Source organism: Alosa pseudoharengus, unplaced genomic scaffold, assembly GCF_046254945.1.
Source record: "Alosa pseudoharengus isolate Yale_2024_CS ecotype anadromous, Long Island Sound unplaced genomic scaffold, YU_APseudo_1.1 YU_APseudo_1.1_scf_22, whole genome shotgun sequence".
In the NCBI taxonomy this organism is placed as follows: Eukaryota; Metazoa; Chordata; class Actinopteri; order Clupeiformes; family Clupeidae; genus Alosa; species Alosa pseudoharengus.
In genome coordinates, this window is record NW_027468680.1 from 5,016,976 (window position 1) to 5,031,975 (window position 15,000).

A 15,000-nucleotide genomic window follows, 5' to 3' on the forward strand; every position below is an offset into this window, starting at 1 on the left:
TATTGTTTATCCTGTGCTGTACTCTAGGTTCTATTCAACTGTAGGTTTGGTTCTGTGTATTTATGAGTGTAGCCCCTCCAGCTGTCTGTGGGATATGTGAGAAGAACGCAGCGCTGTATTTTACTGATCAGCTGTCTGTGGGATATGTGAGAAGAACGCAGACCTGTATTTTACTGATCAGCTGTCTGTGGGATATGTGAGAAGAACGCAGACCTGTATTTTACTGATCAGCTGTCTGTGGGATATGTGGGGAGGACGCAATGTTGTATTTTACTGATCAGCTGTCTGTGGGATATGTGAGGAGGACGCAATGTTGTATTTTACTGATCAGCTGTCTGTGGGATATGTGGTAAGGACGCAACGCTGTATTTTACTCATAATGAGTCTCCAGACACATGGAAATAAATGAGAGATTTTCATTATCATTATCCCTGTGTACGAGTGCAAATACGTCTTGCTGTGTGGTGTAGATTGTTTTGTTGTGTGTGTGTGTGTCTATGTTTGTGAGTGTGTGTGTGAGTGTTTATTTGTGTGTGTGTGTGAGAGAGAGAGTGCATTTGTGTTTGTGTGTGTGTTTGAGAGAGATATAGAAAGAGAGAGAATGTGTGTGAGTGTGCATTTGTTTGTGTGAGAGAGAGAGATATAGAAATAGAGAGAGAATCTGTGTGTGTGTGTGTGTGTGTGTGTGTGCGTGCGTGCGTGCGGACTCGGGTTATCTGCTCCCTGGGTCAGCCCTCCAGCCAAATGACTTTTCACAGAGCCTGACTCCAGCCTGCGGCTCCAGCTCTGCCTCCGACCCTGGTGTGGCGCCGGCCGGCTCAAATGGAATTGCTGAATCCCGGCGCTTCACGCTCCGAAATAATGTGTCATCTACTTCCCCCAGTTAATCCTGTCAGAGGGGGGAAGCTCGGCGCAGCACAGTGCGGTGCGGTGTGGTGCGGTGTGGTGTGGTGTGGTGTGGTGCGGTGCGGTGCGGTGCGTCCGCTACTTCCTGGAAGTCTACAGTCCTAATTAATATCTGGGGTTGGACGGAATGAACTCTGGTTTCGTAATTGTAAAAAGTCTTCTCACTTCATTCTCTCGGCGCAGTGTGTGGGTTTGTGGGGACTCGTGTGTAATATGGTCATTATAATAGTATTTTTGTATCACGAGTTGTAGTGGTAATTGTAGTTTTAGTCTTGACTTATGTCAGTTTATTGGTAGTTTTAGTCGGGGAAGTGGGACATTCAGCTAAACTAACAAAGTTGTGTGTCATTAGCATTCATGTTGTTCTGAATGTCATTTGTGTGTGTGTGTGTGTGTGTGTGTGTATGTGAGAGAGAGATATTAGGAAATCCTCAATTTTGCTTATCTATAAGTAGATGTTCTGAAGAGCGGGAGCCTCAAACAGATGGGAGTCTCAGGGCCAGGACAGTGGTCATCGATTCCTGACTTCTAATTTGGATCGTTTTGAACTGTGCTGTATGGTAACCATGTGCTCAGAGATTGTGATTCATTTCTCCATTTTTGCCCTCCTTATCTTTTCCTCCTCTCCCTGTTCATCATTTCCCCTCCTTATTTTCCTGTCTCTTTTCATCCCTCCTTCCCTGCCTCGCTCCCCTCCCAGTTTTCTCTTCCTCCACTCAGTTTTCTCTCCCTCCCTTTTTCCATTTCCATCTCTCTCCCTGCCTTCTGTCTCTCCCTAGTGCTTTCTCTCCTTCCCTCTCTCTCTCTCTCCTTCCCTCTCCCTCTCTTTCTCTCCTTCTCTCTCTCTCTCTCCTTCCCTCTCTCTTTCTCTCCTTCCCTCTCCCTCTCTTTCTCTCCTTCCTTCTCTCTCTCTCCTTCCCTCTCTCTCTTTCTCTCCTTCCCTCTCCCTCTCTTTCTCTCCTTCCTTCTCTCTCTCTCCTTCCCTCTCTCTCTTTCTCTCCTTCCCTCTCTCTCTTTCTCTCCTTCCCTCTCCCTCTTTCTCTCCTTCCCTCTCCCTCTCCTTCTCTCTCCTTCCCTCTCCCTCTCTTTCTCTCTGTCTATCCCTTCGTGGGTGCGGTCCCCACACCCTGTTGTTTCCCGTGCGTAATTAGACCTGACCTCTGTAGGCAAGCTGGGCGCTGGCCGGCTCTGGTCCAGTATCTCGGCCCAATGAACAATCCATCCGTCTTGATCAGAGAGGTGCGGCCGCCTCTGCCAAGCGTAATCACCTCAGTAATGGCTCCGTTTGCACCGCAGAGCCCCCATGCACTGCAGGTCCAGCCCCCAGGATCTAGGCATTGCTCTGGGGAGAGACCCACGGCAGGTGGGGTGGGGGTGGTTGGAGGTTATGGTAGGCTCGACCAGTTAGGTTGTATCACTCAGTGGGAACTCCAGAGTATCAAAACCTTGCCACTGTGTCACCACAATAACTTACTTACCACTTACCTTACTTACTTACTTATCTGGGGCCGTATTCACAAAGAATTTTAAGGCTAAAAGTAGCTCCTAAGTGGCGAATTTAGGAGCAACTCCTAAAAATAATGGGCGTGTCACTCCTAACTTTAGGACTCCTATTTTTTTTCACTAAAAGTAATTCACAAAGCATTTTAGACCTAAAAGTAGCACCTAAGTCTGGGACAGCTTAAAAGAAGTCGAGAGGACTCCTAACTCACTAAGACCTATTCATAAACAGCTTTTTGTGGCATTTCATGTTGCGATGTTCCAATCGTGAGGGAACAATTTCGCATTGTAGGCATAAAAGGGATGCAATAACGCAACCAACAACAACCAAAACTACCCATTGTCAACATGTAAATTAAATGTAACGTTTCATTGTGAATCAAATTAAAATGTTCTCCTCTTTGCAAACGTAAGCATATGGTGACAGAATGTTTCATTAGGCTACTAGGCTATTTGTTTTGCCTTAGGCTTTATTCATTTAGGCTAGGCCTTTTTATTCAGTTATTCATCATCTTCCGTCCTTCGCACTACTTGTGTAGCGCACGCATTCTCAGACCTGTCACCTGTTACTAATCATGGTAAGGGAGGTGTTTGGAATCATTCCCGCGTTACAATCATCAGCCAATCAAGGTGGCCACTTCAGTCAAGCTCATGCATGAGTAATGACGTCATCCATAGCAACGAAGACTCACTGCTAGTTTAGGAGTTGTCATTTTTCCTTACTAAGAGTAGGTCTGAAAGGCTTTGTGAATAACTTTTAAGAGAAAACTCCTCGCTAAAATCTTTTTGTGAGATTTGGGAGTACTCCTAGTGGTAAGCAAGCATTAACTTGACAAATGTTCATCAGTGGGCCAAATAACTTTGCATTCATTCATAGTTTTGATGTCTTCATTGAGAATCTACAATGTAAATAGTCATGAAAATAAAGAAAACGCATTGAAATGAGAAGGTGTGTCCAAACTTTTGGCCTGTACTGTATAATAATTCATTGCCCATGTAGCTGGCTCTGAAGTTGGAGAGATACACACAACAGAGGAAGTGGCATCACAAACTAATAGTGCAAGACACTTGGCATGGGCTAGTCTGCTGAAAGTATAAAATCATTGAGATGTCAAGATGAGGGTCTTGTCCACGGTGGTCTTGTTCTCAAAAAATATTACCCCTTGGCCCATTTCGTTGTTTGTTTATTTGTTTTCAATGATGTTGACATTAAAAAATGACATTAGTTGATTAATTCTGCCTGCATTATGCCCTTATGATGGTGATAACTAAAGGCAGATTTATGGATGTATGGATTTTCTCTGAGATGCGCTCCATCCATATTAGAGCAAGAGGGACAGCTGTCCAGCTTATGTGCTTATCACCTGCATTATCACCTCCGCCGCGCTAGGAAATGATGCGGAAAAATAAATTAGATGCCACAATCAATTACCCTACATAGTGTAGTTTAGCGTAATCGCTTATCCCCCGAGGGTCGCAGAGCTGCACTAAGCTCTGTGCTCTGTTACCTGAAGCTCCGCTGTGAAACGCGGCACAAACCATGTACAAACAGCCACATCAGTTTATATTTTTAATCAACGTAGATGGTGTTCATCACATTTGTTATCGACAGAAAACCCCATGACCGTGGCGATTACTGCTGGTGCCCACTGTTCGGCTGATGGAAGTTCTAGAGGCTGGTCGAATCGACTACATGGCAAACGTGCAAAGTTGTCCACTTTCTGGTCACATGCAGTTATTGATGGAGAGATGCCCTGAACTGTAAACCGAATTGATTAAAGCCATTTTGGTGTGGATAGTGTTATGCTTGCTTTTAAATCATTGATTGTTTTTAACATTTTAACCTCCCTGGAGTCAGCTAAAGTGCTGTGCAAATGCTACACGAAACCTGATTGCATGTGGACACGTTGTGGTTTCCACTTTACACGATGTCTGTTGTCACACTCATATACACTCAATGGCTCCTCTGCCTGATGGACAAAACACACCACACTGCTCTGTGTTTGTCCAAATGTCTTGCGAGGGGATATTCATATTATCAGGCTGTGCATGAAGTACACATGCAGCACAAGAGAATTAAGCATGGATTGCTTTTAACCTGCTAAATCCCTCTAAGTCCAGGCTTAGGTAAAAAAAGAGAACAGTACCACTCAAAAATTGGGTCAGTCTCGCTACCTATCTGAAGCTCCCTCATGGTCAGGATGTCTGTCCGAGTGCCTGGGCTAAGCTCGGGGACGCTGGCACAGACGCTGAGGAAGGGGCCAGTCCCGTGTGTGTGTGCCCCTTGACATTTTGAGGTTATGCTGGGGAGACGGAAAAAAAAATGAGAGTCTATAAGAACAGCTCCAGATTTAAGTGGGAAGGCAACCATGAAAGACACTTTTTAATCCAGTAATGGAAAATCACATTACAGTTTTCCCCCTCCAATTTTCTGCTTTGCTGTTTGAGAGAGAGAGAGAAAAAACCCCTTATAGACTGGGTACTTCCCACAGTAGCTCAACTACAAGCACTTTTTCCCTGCACTGCCTGCGTGTCTCAGACTGTTTTAAAGCCCAGTGATTGCGACTGAGCATTCTGTTCTCCCCAGCGAAGGCTTTCCCTATTGGATAATCTCTTGTCCTGTCATGGCCTCCCAGGCCTCTCCCCTGCTATACTCACAGGTGTGGACCTTACCGAAAGCACCAAGTGGACACGTGTCTTATACAGACCCTCGCTTGGCTTGACCGATGTCTTCATTGTTAGGGAATCATGAAATGTGATGTCATTTATTATGAAAGTTTTTTTTTTCTCTCCCAGTGTCATTTCAATGCATAGATTCAATGCTCACGTCAGTGGTCACTTCAGTGCTTCAATGGTCATTTCAATGCTCACAAGGGTTTTTTTTTTACCCTTTTTTGAAATGGGAAGACTTTTTGTAAAGAGTATTTGAATATTCTACACTTTTGTAGTTGTACATAACCCCCCCCCCCACACACACACACACACACACACACACACACCAGCTGTCCTGAGTGTTTGTCTGTACTGTGAACATGTCTCAGTGTGTGATTGTAGAGATCTCTTGAGAATGACAGTGCACTGATGTGCCTGTAGAGGCCAAGGCAATTTCACAGCTGACAGTTTACCTTGCTGCGGCTGCCGTCTGTGTGTGGGGAGGGGGGGGGGGTGGTTCTTGGGAGCTTTTTTGTGTGTGTGTGTGTGAGACTGGAAAGGTGGGTGTATGGTAGCCCTCACTTATTTGTGCTGTACAGGTATTTTTTCACAGATGTGTGTGTGTGTGTGTTGTGTGAGAGAGAGAGGGAGTTTGTTGATGCATTGATGATTGAATGTATGATTGCATGCTTTTTTAGGACCCTGTTGGCTTCATTTGGTTCATAATGGATTGTAGGGGATTAAACATATTTCTCCATTATCTCAGTTCCTTTTGTCTCAGCATTCTCTTTACATGTTGGAAGGGTCAGGCTGTTGTGGACACACTCAACACAGTCATTGTACCGTCACACCGGTGTGACGGGAATGTTGAGAAATGAACGTTCTAAAGAATATCTGGGTTCATTGAATTCAACATAGAATTTTAGAACCTTCAATTGTTGCGGAAGAATGTTCAAAAACCTACACCTTTAAGGGTTAAAAGGATACTATTACTACTACTACTACTACTACTAGGTCAGTATGATGTTGGACAATCTGGACAAAGATCTGAACCATACCGACCTAAATAGTCTCCTTTCAAAACAAGCTAAAAGTTTGCACTGACTTCAATTAGTTTGTCATTTTGAAATTGCTTGACATTTTTTTATTTTTTTGTTTTCACATGTTGCCCTTATCACTTAATATATAATATACTTATAATGCTTCTGTATGCTTTTATGTAAAGCCCTTTGAAGCGCACTTGTGTATAAATTATGCTGCTCTGGCATGCACATCCTGCCTTGCTGGCGCGCATGTGTCCTTGAATGTTCTACTTTGTAGTATTTGTGTATGTGTGTGTGTGTGTGTGGTTGTTGGTGGAAGCCCCCTGAGGGCTCTAAGGACGATTAAATGTGTCACAACAGATGTGCTGTACAATTCCAATATTCAGTGAATGTAAATGTGTGTGTGTGTGTGTGTGTGTTTAAAGTAAGTGATCCTCGGAGGCAAGTTGGGGTTCTTGGGAGCATATAGGGCAGAGCAGGGTCCTGTCATCTACTTTCTAAAGCATCAAAAACAGACCCACACACACACACACACACACCACTCCTAGTTCTGGGCATCTGTCCAGAGAGCACAGCTGCTGATGAGCATGTCTAATGGGGTCTCATTCCAGCACTCCCACTTCAGTATCTAACACTGTGGTGAAGCAACAAGTCCGTAATGCATACACTCACTCTCTCTCTCTCTCTCTTTCACACACACACACACTCACACACACACAGTCAGACCAGCAAAACTCTCCGCTACGCATACCAAACCCTTCTGCAGATTCACACACAGTTCTCACTCCCACTCATTCGTAGCCCCTTTGCATACACACACACCGTCATTGCCCACCAGTCACATGGACATCCCTACACACACACACACACACATCTGACAATGCACTCTCTGCACCTGCCCTTCCTCCCCAATCACACACATACCAGCCACACCAACAGAATACACACACACACACACACAGGTCAAAATGAAATGAAAATCCAATCAAATCATCAGTGCTGCAAATGGTGTGTGTTGAAATGAACTATGCAAAAATAAGAGGGGCTGAGAGATGCCTGGGAAACATATGAGCAGTAATAGGAATGGATTAGTTCACATTTCAAAGCCTTCCTGATAGCACACGAGCCCATTTGTCCCCATGAAATTCCATTAGGGAAGAATCTGGTGATTTGGAGCAGCCTGAACAGCCCCCAGCGCATGGCCTTTTTACACAGGCATAATTCCTGGGATGAGTGTGGCCCAAACAAGGGAAACATATTTATCCAGGCCTTTAATCTCTGTAATCACAAAAATGGCTTTTCATTTGACCTTGAAAAAATGGACGAGGAGGAGTTTAACCTCAATATCACAGTGTGTGTGTTTGTTCAGAATTCACTGGCATCAAGGAACAATCATTGAAGGTGCCGTTCCAAATTCTAAAAACCATAAACTTTTAATTTGATTCAGTGATGAACCCCTCCTCCCAATGTTTGTGCAGTGTGTGAGTTAAAAAAAACTGTTCGTACAAAATCCTGCATAGATTGGTGCCAAGTATGACTTATATCAGTCAGAGGAAGTAATAAACCTCTTAATATAAATGTAATAAACCTTTTAATAGAAGTACCCCACGGCTTCACCCTCCTTTCAAAAGCAAAACCCTAGAGGCCTTCTATTAGGAGGTTTACCTCTACATCTGAGTTATCTTAGTCAGGCTTGGGACTAATCTATGTTGTTAGAACACTCTGGTTCTGTAAATGGAAAACAAACATAGCGGACTGAGCCACAAACAACCCCAGCCAATCAGCACAGAGCCAAAAACAACCCCAGCCAATCAGCACAGAGCCACAAACAACCCCAGCCAATCAGCACAGAGCTTCAGCAGCATGCCCACATCTGTTGCATCTTTAATATGTCAGTGCCCCTTGTTAGCCTATGGAAAGACAGTACACGTTTCAGTTGTTTCGTCATCATAATTGCCTGTACATCTTAGATAATGCTCTGTTTGAACAGTTAGCTAAATAGGGTCAGTCTATATTACTCTGGTAAGGCATAGTCCACAGGAACATTCTTCAATCTTTATGTACGTGTTTGTATGAAATGTGTGCTTATTTGTGGAATGTACTTATGACCAATCAAGGCAACCTCATGTGATAATCTCTTGTTTGCGCCCAAAACAATAAAGAGCAGATTATCGATGTATTTTGTGGACGTAATTCTGATAAAGGCATCTCAGTCTTTTTGTTCCACATGTCAGCGGCTGAAAGTAATTGAATATAGTATCTTAAATAAGTACAGAAAGAAAAATAGTATTTTTTTCATAATCAAGTCAGGCTTGTGGGCTGTTTAGTTAGGAAACTAAAATGATCACTGAAGGAAGTAATGGTGTAACGATTTGTGGAACTGTTGTTGAAGTGTGACTCAAGTAACAATGCTGAAGTAACTTGGCTTAAGTTTTTTTTGCAATTTCCAACAAGGTAAATGTGTGTGTGTGTGTGTGTATGCCTTCAAACAATTATGCTTTAGAGAGCTCCAGTGTTGTAGTACTCGAGTCCGAGACTCGAACTTGAGTCCGAGTCATTAGCTAAATTTAGAGACTCGTGACTTGACTTGGACTTGAGCACTGATGACTCGAACTTGGACTCGGACTCGTGCATTCGCACTCGCGATGACTCGTCGAGGACTCGACTTTTTTTTGTAATATATCATAAGGCTATAATTGTAGTTAGGCTATAATTTGCTATATGATTTTAATATCTAAATTATTCGTAATACTAGTTTTAGTTCAAGGGAATGTTAGGCTACTGCTTCGTGTCGTAGGCTACATTGCAAGTCACATCATGTTCACATGCAAAGCAAACTAACGTTAACTTTAACACCAAAATGCCTGGAGATATGGCTGCCGCTATTTCAATGTAGTAGGCTATTGCCAGGCAATATTAGTTCTCATACATGACATAACATTACCTAAGATTACACTCAGCCTAGGCTAAACAACACATACTGCTGCTGGATAGCTGATCATCGTGACTTGGTGAACAGTGTTTTCCCTGACTGACGCGAGAAGCGAGGTTCCATTCATTCATTCATTTTCATTTGGGGCGTGCCCTGCCGTGCTTCTGTCTGTTAATTTGCAGCAGGCTATTATCGGATGAAAGAAAAATAAACTAAACGTTTTCCCGATCAAGATATAGCATACTTCTTAATTTTGGTGTCATAAAATATAGAAGCATAACATTAAATTGCCTAGTAGAGTGTCCATGTAGTGTCAATGTAGGCCTACGTGTCTGCGCAAGTGAAACTGACAAACTGAACCTCTCGTGATTAGGCCAGAAACAACTATATTTAAAACAACGAATGAACTGGATTACTGTTACTGTTCAAACGAGCGATTTGATAGCCTAATCCACTGCACGAAAAAAAAGGAAATAGCAACGTGTTCTATTTCTAACAGCTAAATATAGTAGCAAATAGTATGGTGATGGCAGCTTAAAAAAAACATTTATTTCACTCATCTCGCTGAAATGAACGTGGACTGTTGCACAAATAAATTAATTAGGCAGATGATCTACATCTAAGTTAACCTAAAGCTAGTTTTCATCTCTATTGTTGACGTGAAATGTGTCAGTGAAGTGATAACATAATTATGCAGTTGCCGGTAGCCAGTGTTCACGTCACGGGAGTCAGAAAGAAGCTACCAAGACGGGCCCTGCTCCTGTCCCTCCCAAACTGCGCTAAAATTGTGTAGGCTATTTAACAGCCAGAATTTTAAAAAATGCCCTTTTATGATCCACACTACCTCTTACAAAATAGGCCTACTCCAACGTTCATCTAGCTCTTGTGAAGTATGAACTTCTACAACACTGCCTATACAATTGTCAGCAGTCAGTAACAGCATAATGTGACTTAATGGCCTGTGTGATTGGGATGTGGATTGCTCATTTATTATGAGTAGGCCTATAGGCTATGGTATAGCTATGGTATGGTTTATATATACAACACATTGGGTTTGGCAAGAAATTTGGCAATACTACTTTCACACAAGTGATGGCACCCCTTGGAGACAGAAGATTGTCCGTTTTGCTTTTAAGGATTTTATCTGCAATGGAAAAAAATGGAACGACATGTAGGCTATGCTTATTTTAGTGCTGGACTTGGACTCGACTCGATCAATAGGGACTCGACTCGGACTCGACGTGGATCAATAGTGACTCGACTCGGACTTGCCTCGGATGAGTAGTGGACTCGACTCGGACTTGACTTGGAATTTTTTTTTAATGACTTGGACTTGACCTGGACTTGAACACTGAGGACTCGAACCTGGACTCGGACTCGAGGCATAGTGACTTGACTACAACACTGGAGAGCTCTCTCTGATACACCTTGATACCCGATTCTCAAGTGCACGACTCTCCCCGCTCCTCACAAACACACACACACACACTCTACACCCGTCACAGAAGCAATCAGCCTCTATCAGAGCATCTCACTTTTCACTTTTATCGATCATCAAAGGACGCTCATTATCTCCGTGCGAGACAATTAGCATGTTTAACAGAGGGAGGCCTAAGCACTTTCCCAGTGTGGCAAGAGCCAACACACACACACTAACACACACACACACACACACACACACTGTCTGACGGGAGGCGCCAATGCGATCCCATCTTTGCTTACCTCACTGCATCGCGGCGTGCCATCGATTGCGGAAAGTAATTAAAGAAGAGCTTGCTTATGCAAAGCCCTGCATGTAAACTAGGGAGAAAGCCATTCATTAGGAGCAGATGAATACATGGTCTCCAAGATGCCCTGGAGATCTCTATCCCTGATAACAGACCAGCACTGGGGGGGGGGGGGAGGCCTGAGGGAGTCTGCCAATCAGTCCAGTCACTGCGTGTGTTTTTGCGTGTGTGTGTTGGTCTGTATGATATGCATGTAGGTATGTGTGTGTTTGTGGGTCAGTATGATATGCATGTAGGTATGTGTACATGTGTGTGTGTCTGTTAGGAGTATGTGGAGGCCTGTCAGTGTGTGTGTGTTTGTGGGTCTGTATAATATGCATGTAGGTGTTTGTGAGTTTGTGTGTGTGTGTGTCTGTTGTGAGTATTTGGAGGCCCATCAGTGTGTGTGTGTTTGTGGGTCTATGATATGCATGTAGGTATGTGTGTGTGTGTGTGTCTCTCTGTTGTGAATGGAGGCCTGTCGGTGTGTGGTTGTGTGCTGAATCAATATCTATCTCCTTCACTCTCAGGCTAAGTAAGTGTTCCATCAGCAGACACTGAGGGCCGGTTATTTGTGAGTCTGTGTGCTATGCGTGTGTGTGTGTGTGCTATGCGTGTGTGTGTATGCTATGCGTGTGTGTGTGTGTGTGTGTGTGTGCTATGCGTGTGTGTGTGTGTGATATGCGTGTGTGTGTGTGCTATGCGTGTGTGTGCGTGTGTGCTATGTGTGTGTGTGTGTGCTATGCGTGTGTGTGTGTGTGTGCTATGCGTGTGTGTGTGTGCTATGCGTGTGTGTGTGTGTGTGTGCTATGCGTGTGTGTGTGTGTGCTATGCGTGTGTGTGTGCTATGCGTGTGTGCTGTGTGTGTGCTATGCGTGTGTGTGTGTGTGCTATGCGTGTGTGTGTGTGTGCTATGCGTGTGAGTGTGTGTGTGTGAAATGCGTGTGTGTGTGTGCTATGCGTGTGTGTGTGTGTGTGTGTGTGTGTGTGTGTGTGTGTGTGTGTGCTATTCGTGTGTGTGTGTGTGTGTGCGCTATGCATGTAGGTGTGTGTGCGAGAGAGAGAGTCTGTGTGCTATGCATGTAGGTGTGTGAGTGTATGTGAGTCTGTGTGCGATGCATGTAGGTGTGTGTGTGTCTGTGTGCTATGCATGTAGGTGTGTGTGTGTGTGTGAGTCTGTGTGCTATGCATGTAGGTGTGTGTGTGTGTGAGTCTGTGTGCTATGCATGTGTTTGTTTTTTTTTTCTTTGAATTTCCCCTAGGGATCAATAAAGTATCTATATCTATCTATCTATCTATCTATCTATCTATCTCATGTAGGTGTGTGAGAGTCTGTGTGCTATGCGTGTAGGTGTGTGTGTGTGTGCTATGCATGTAGGTGTGTGTGTGTGTGGTATGCGTGTAGGTGTGTGTGTGTGTGCTATGCATGTAGGTGTGTGTGTGTGTGGTATGCGTGTAGGTGTGTGTGTGTTTGCTATGCATGTAGGTGTGTGTGTGTGTGTGAGTGAGTGTGAGTCGGTATGCTATGCATGTAGGTGTGTGTGTGTGTGTGTGAGTGTGAGTCTGTATGCTATGCATGTAGGTGTGTGTGTGAGTTTGAGTTTGTGTGCTATACATGTAGGTGTGTGTGAGTCTGTAGGTCTCTGTGTGTGTGTGTGTGTGTGTGCGTGCGCGGCAAGTACCCTGTCAGTAGTCACTGAGGGGCCGGTTATTTGTGAGCGTGATGAGGTCTCTCAGTCACGTCTCATTATGTAAGGACGCCATGTTCACCTGAGTGGGACTGAAATGAACAGTCAGCCAAGTGCTTTACATAAAGCATTAGTGCAGCGTCGTGAGCAAATTTCACTTAATGGCTGGCTATGGAAGTGGCCGATCTTTAGATCGGAATAGTGTACACACTTAGTGTGCTGTTTGTGTGTTGGGATTGTGTGCGCTGTTTATGTGTTAGAATTGTGTGCACTTAGAGTGTGCTGTTTATGAGTTGGAATGCACTTAGAGTGTGCTGTTTATGAGTTGCTGATGAAGGGAGGGAGGTCTCATCAAATCGATAGTATTTCCACCGCATGTCACAAAGGAAGTTTAGGGCTTTAGTGCTTAACACCTCTGCCAGTGGCGCAGTGAGGAGGTCCTTTAAAGCATATGCTTCTGCATACTCCCACGGGAATAGAGCTGGTGGGAGGACAGGTTAGCCTGTGTGTGTGGGGGGGTGGGGGGGTTCGGCAATATCGCAACACGTCTGCACTGGGGGTGTCAACGTGTGCGTGCTGCCTGTTCACACATTGCTCTCGTGGGGAATCCCACCACACATTAGTGTTTGTGGCTGTCACTACAGAGCAGAAGCAAAAATACCTGATCAGCGCAGACACCTGTGGTTCCCATAGTGCACCTGTGTGTTCCCATAGTGCACCTGTGTGTCTCTGCTAGCTCATCGACCCTGGTGTGGTGTGGAGTCTAGACAGACACGCCAGGTCTTAAGAGGACCAATCCTTAAATAGAGTTAGGCAGATTAAAGCAGCAATGATGAAGAAAAGGAGGAATATCCTGGGGCAGCCGTGGCCCAATAGTTAGCACTCTGGACTTGTAACCGGAGGGTTGCCGGTTTGAGCCCCGACCAGTGGGCCGCGGCTGAAGTGCCCTTGAGCAAGGCACCTAACCCCTCACTGCTCCCTGAGAGCCGCCGTTGTAGCAGGCAGCTCACTGCGCCGGCATTAGTGTGTGCTTCACCTCATTATGTGTTCACTGTGTGCTGTTTGTGTTTCACTAATTCACCGGGTTAAATGCAGAGACCAAATTTCCCTCACGGGATCAAAAAAGTATATATACTATCCCTACCCTACCCTAAAGAAATATGCAACTTTTTGCTCCTTAAGACTATCAGCCAAAAACAGAACTTGCACCAGGGTTGAAAGTAAATGTAGTTTTTGAGTGTACAATTTCAGGTGATAAAGAAACACCTGATCTTTCTCCAACACTCTGCCCAAGTCATACCTGTCAACACTCCCGTTTTTCCCGTATTTTAAGGTAATCTCCCAGCACCCTCCCGTTTTGTTATTTCTCCCGGAAAACTCCCGTAGGCTAATTTGCATGGCCATCAAACTTCATTTTAAAATCATTGATCCATTTAGGTTGCCAGATTGTGTATGAAATACACCCTACACATACACGATCACTTAGTTTCAATTTCAACCGTTTTGTCATAGGCTAAAACCTGGCAACCCAAAACCCAAATAAGGAAGCGGGTGCTGACTGCGCAGCCTGAGTCTCGTCGTAAGCAAGCGGGCTAGTTGAATGGCCTACTCCAGAACAACGACCGTAATGCAGTGTTGAAACACGTGTATGAAACGTATTAAATATGCAAACACAGATCCTGTATAAACACTGACATATGGCAAGCCGATTGAGCCTTTATTCTGATATCTTGATATCAGGCATAATTGTCATGTACATGTAAGCCATTTTTGTCAACTAGTTAACTAGTGAGCCATGTTTCTGTGAACTAGTTAACTAGTGAGGGCCAAAATATGCGCTCTAGTTCACTAGTGGGAGCCAAAAGGCTCACTAGTTAACTAGTGAACACATTTTAGCTTCACTAGTTAACTAGTGAGAGACAGAAATGTCCACTAGTTAACTAGTAAAGGCCAAAATGCATACCAGTCAGCTAGTTGAAGGCTTTTGGGTCTCACTAGTTAACTAGTGACAGCCAAAAATGTGCACATGTTTACTAGTGAAGGCAAAACACCTCACTAGTTAACTAGTTGCAGTAGGTCAATGCACTAGTAAACTAGTGAACCATAAATGGCTTACTAGCTAGCTAGGTGATGGCAGTAGGCTCACTAGTTAACTAGTTGATGCATCATTTGTCCAAACTAGTTAACTAGTGAGGTCATAAATGTATACTAGTAAACTAGTTCAATACAAAATTCACACTAGTCAACTAGTGGCGCAGAATTCAAATTAGAAGGCGGAGAATTCTGGACGTTGAGGCTTTCTATTGGCTCCCTATGTCCAAATAGAACATGACAACCAATCGCAGTGCAGAATTTCACGAAATCCCACTCACAACATTTGCATGTGGCACACAAGTTAACATGCTGGCCAAAGGTACTCTAGCTAGTAAACTAGTGGCTTCAGTGTGACACTTACATGTAAACTAGTGAATGCAGAACTGCTCACTAGTTAACTAGTGAAGACACAAATGCCC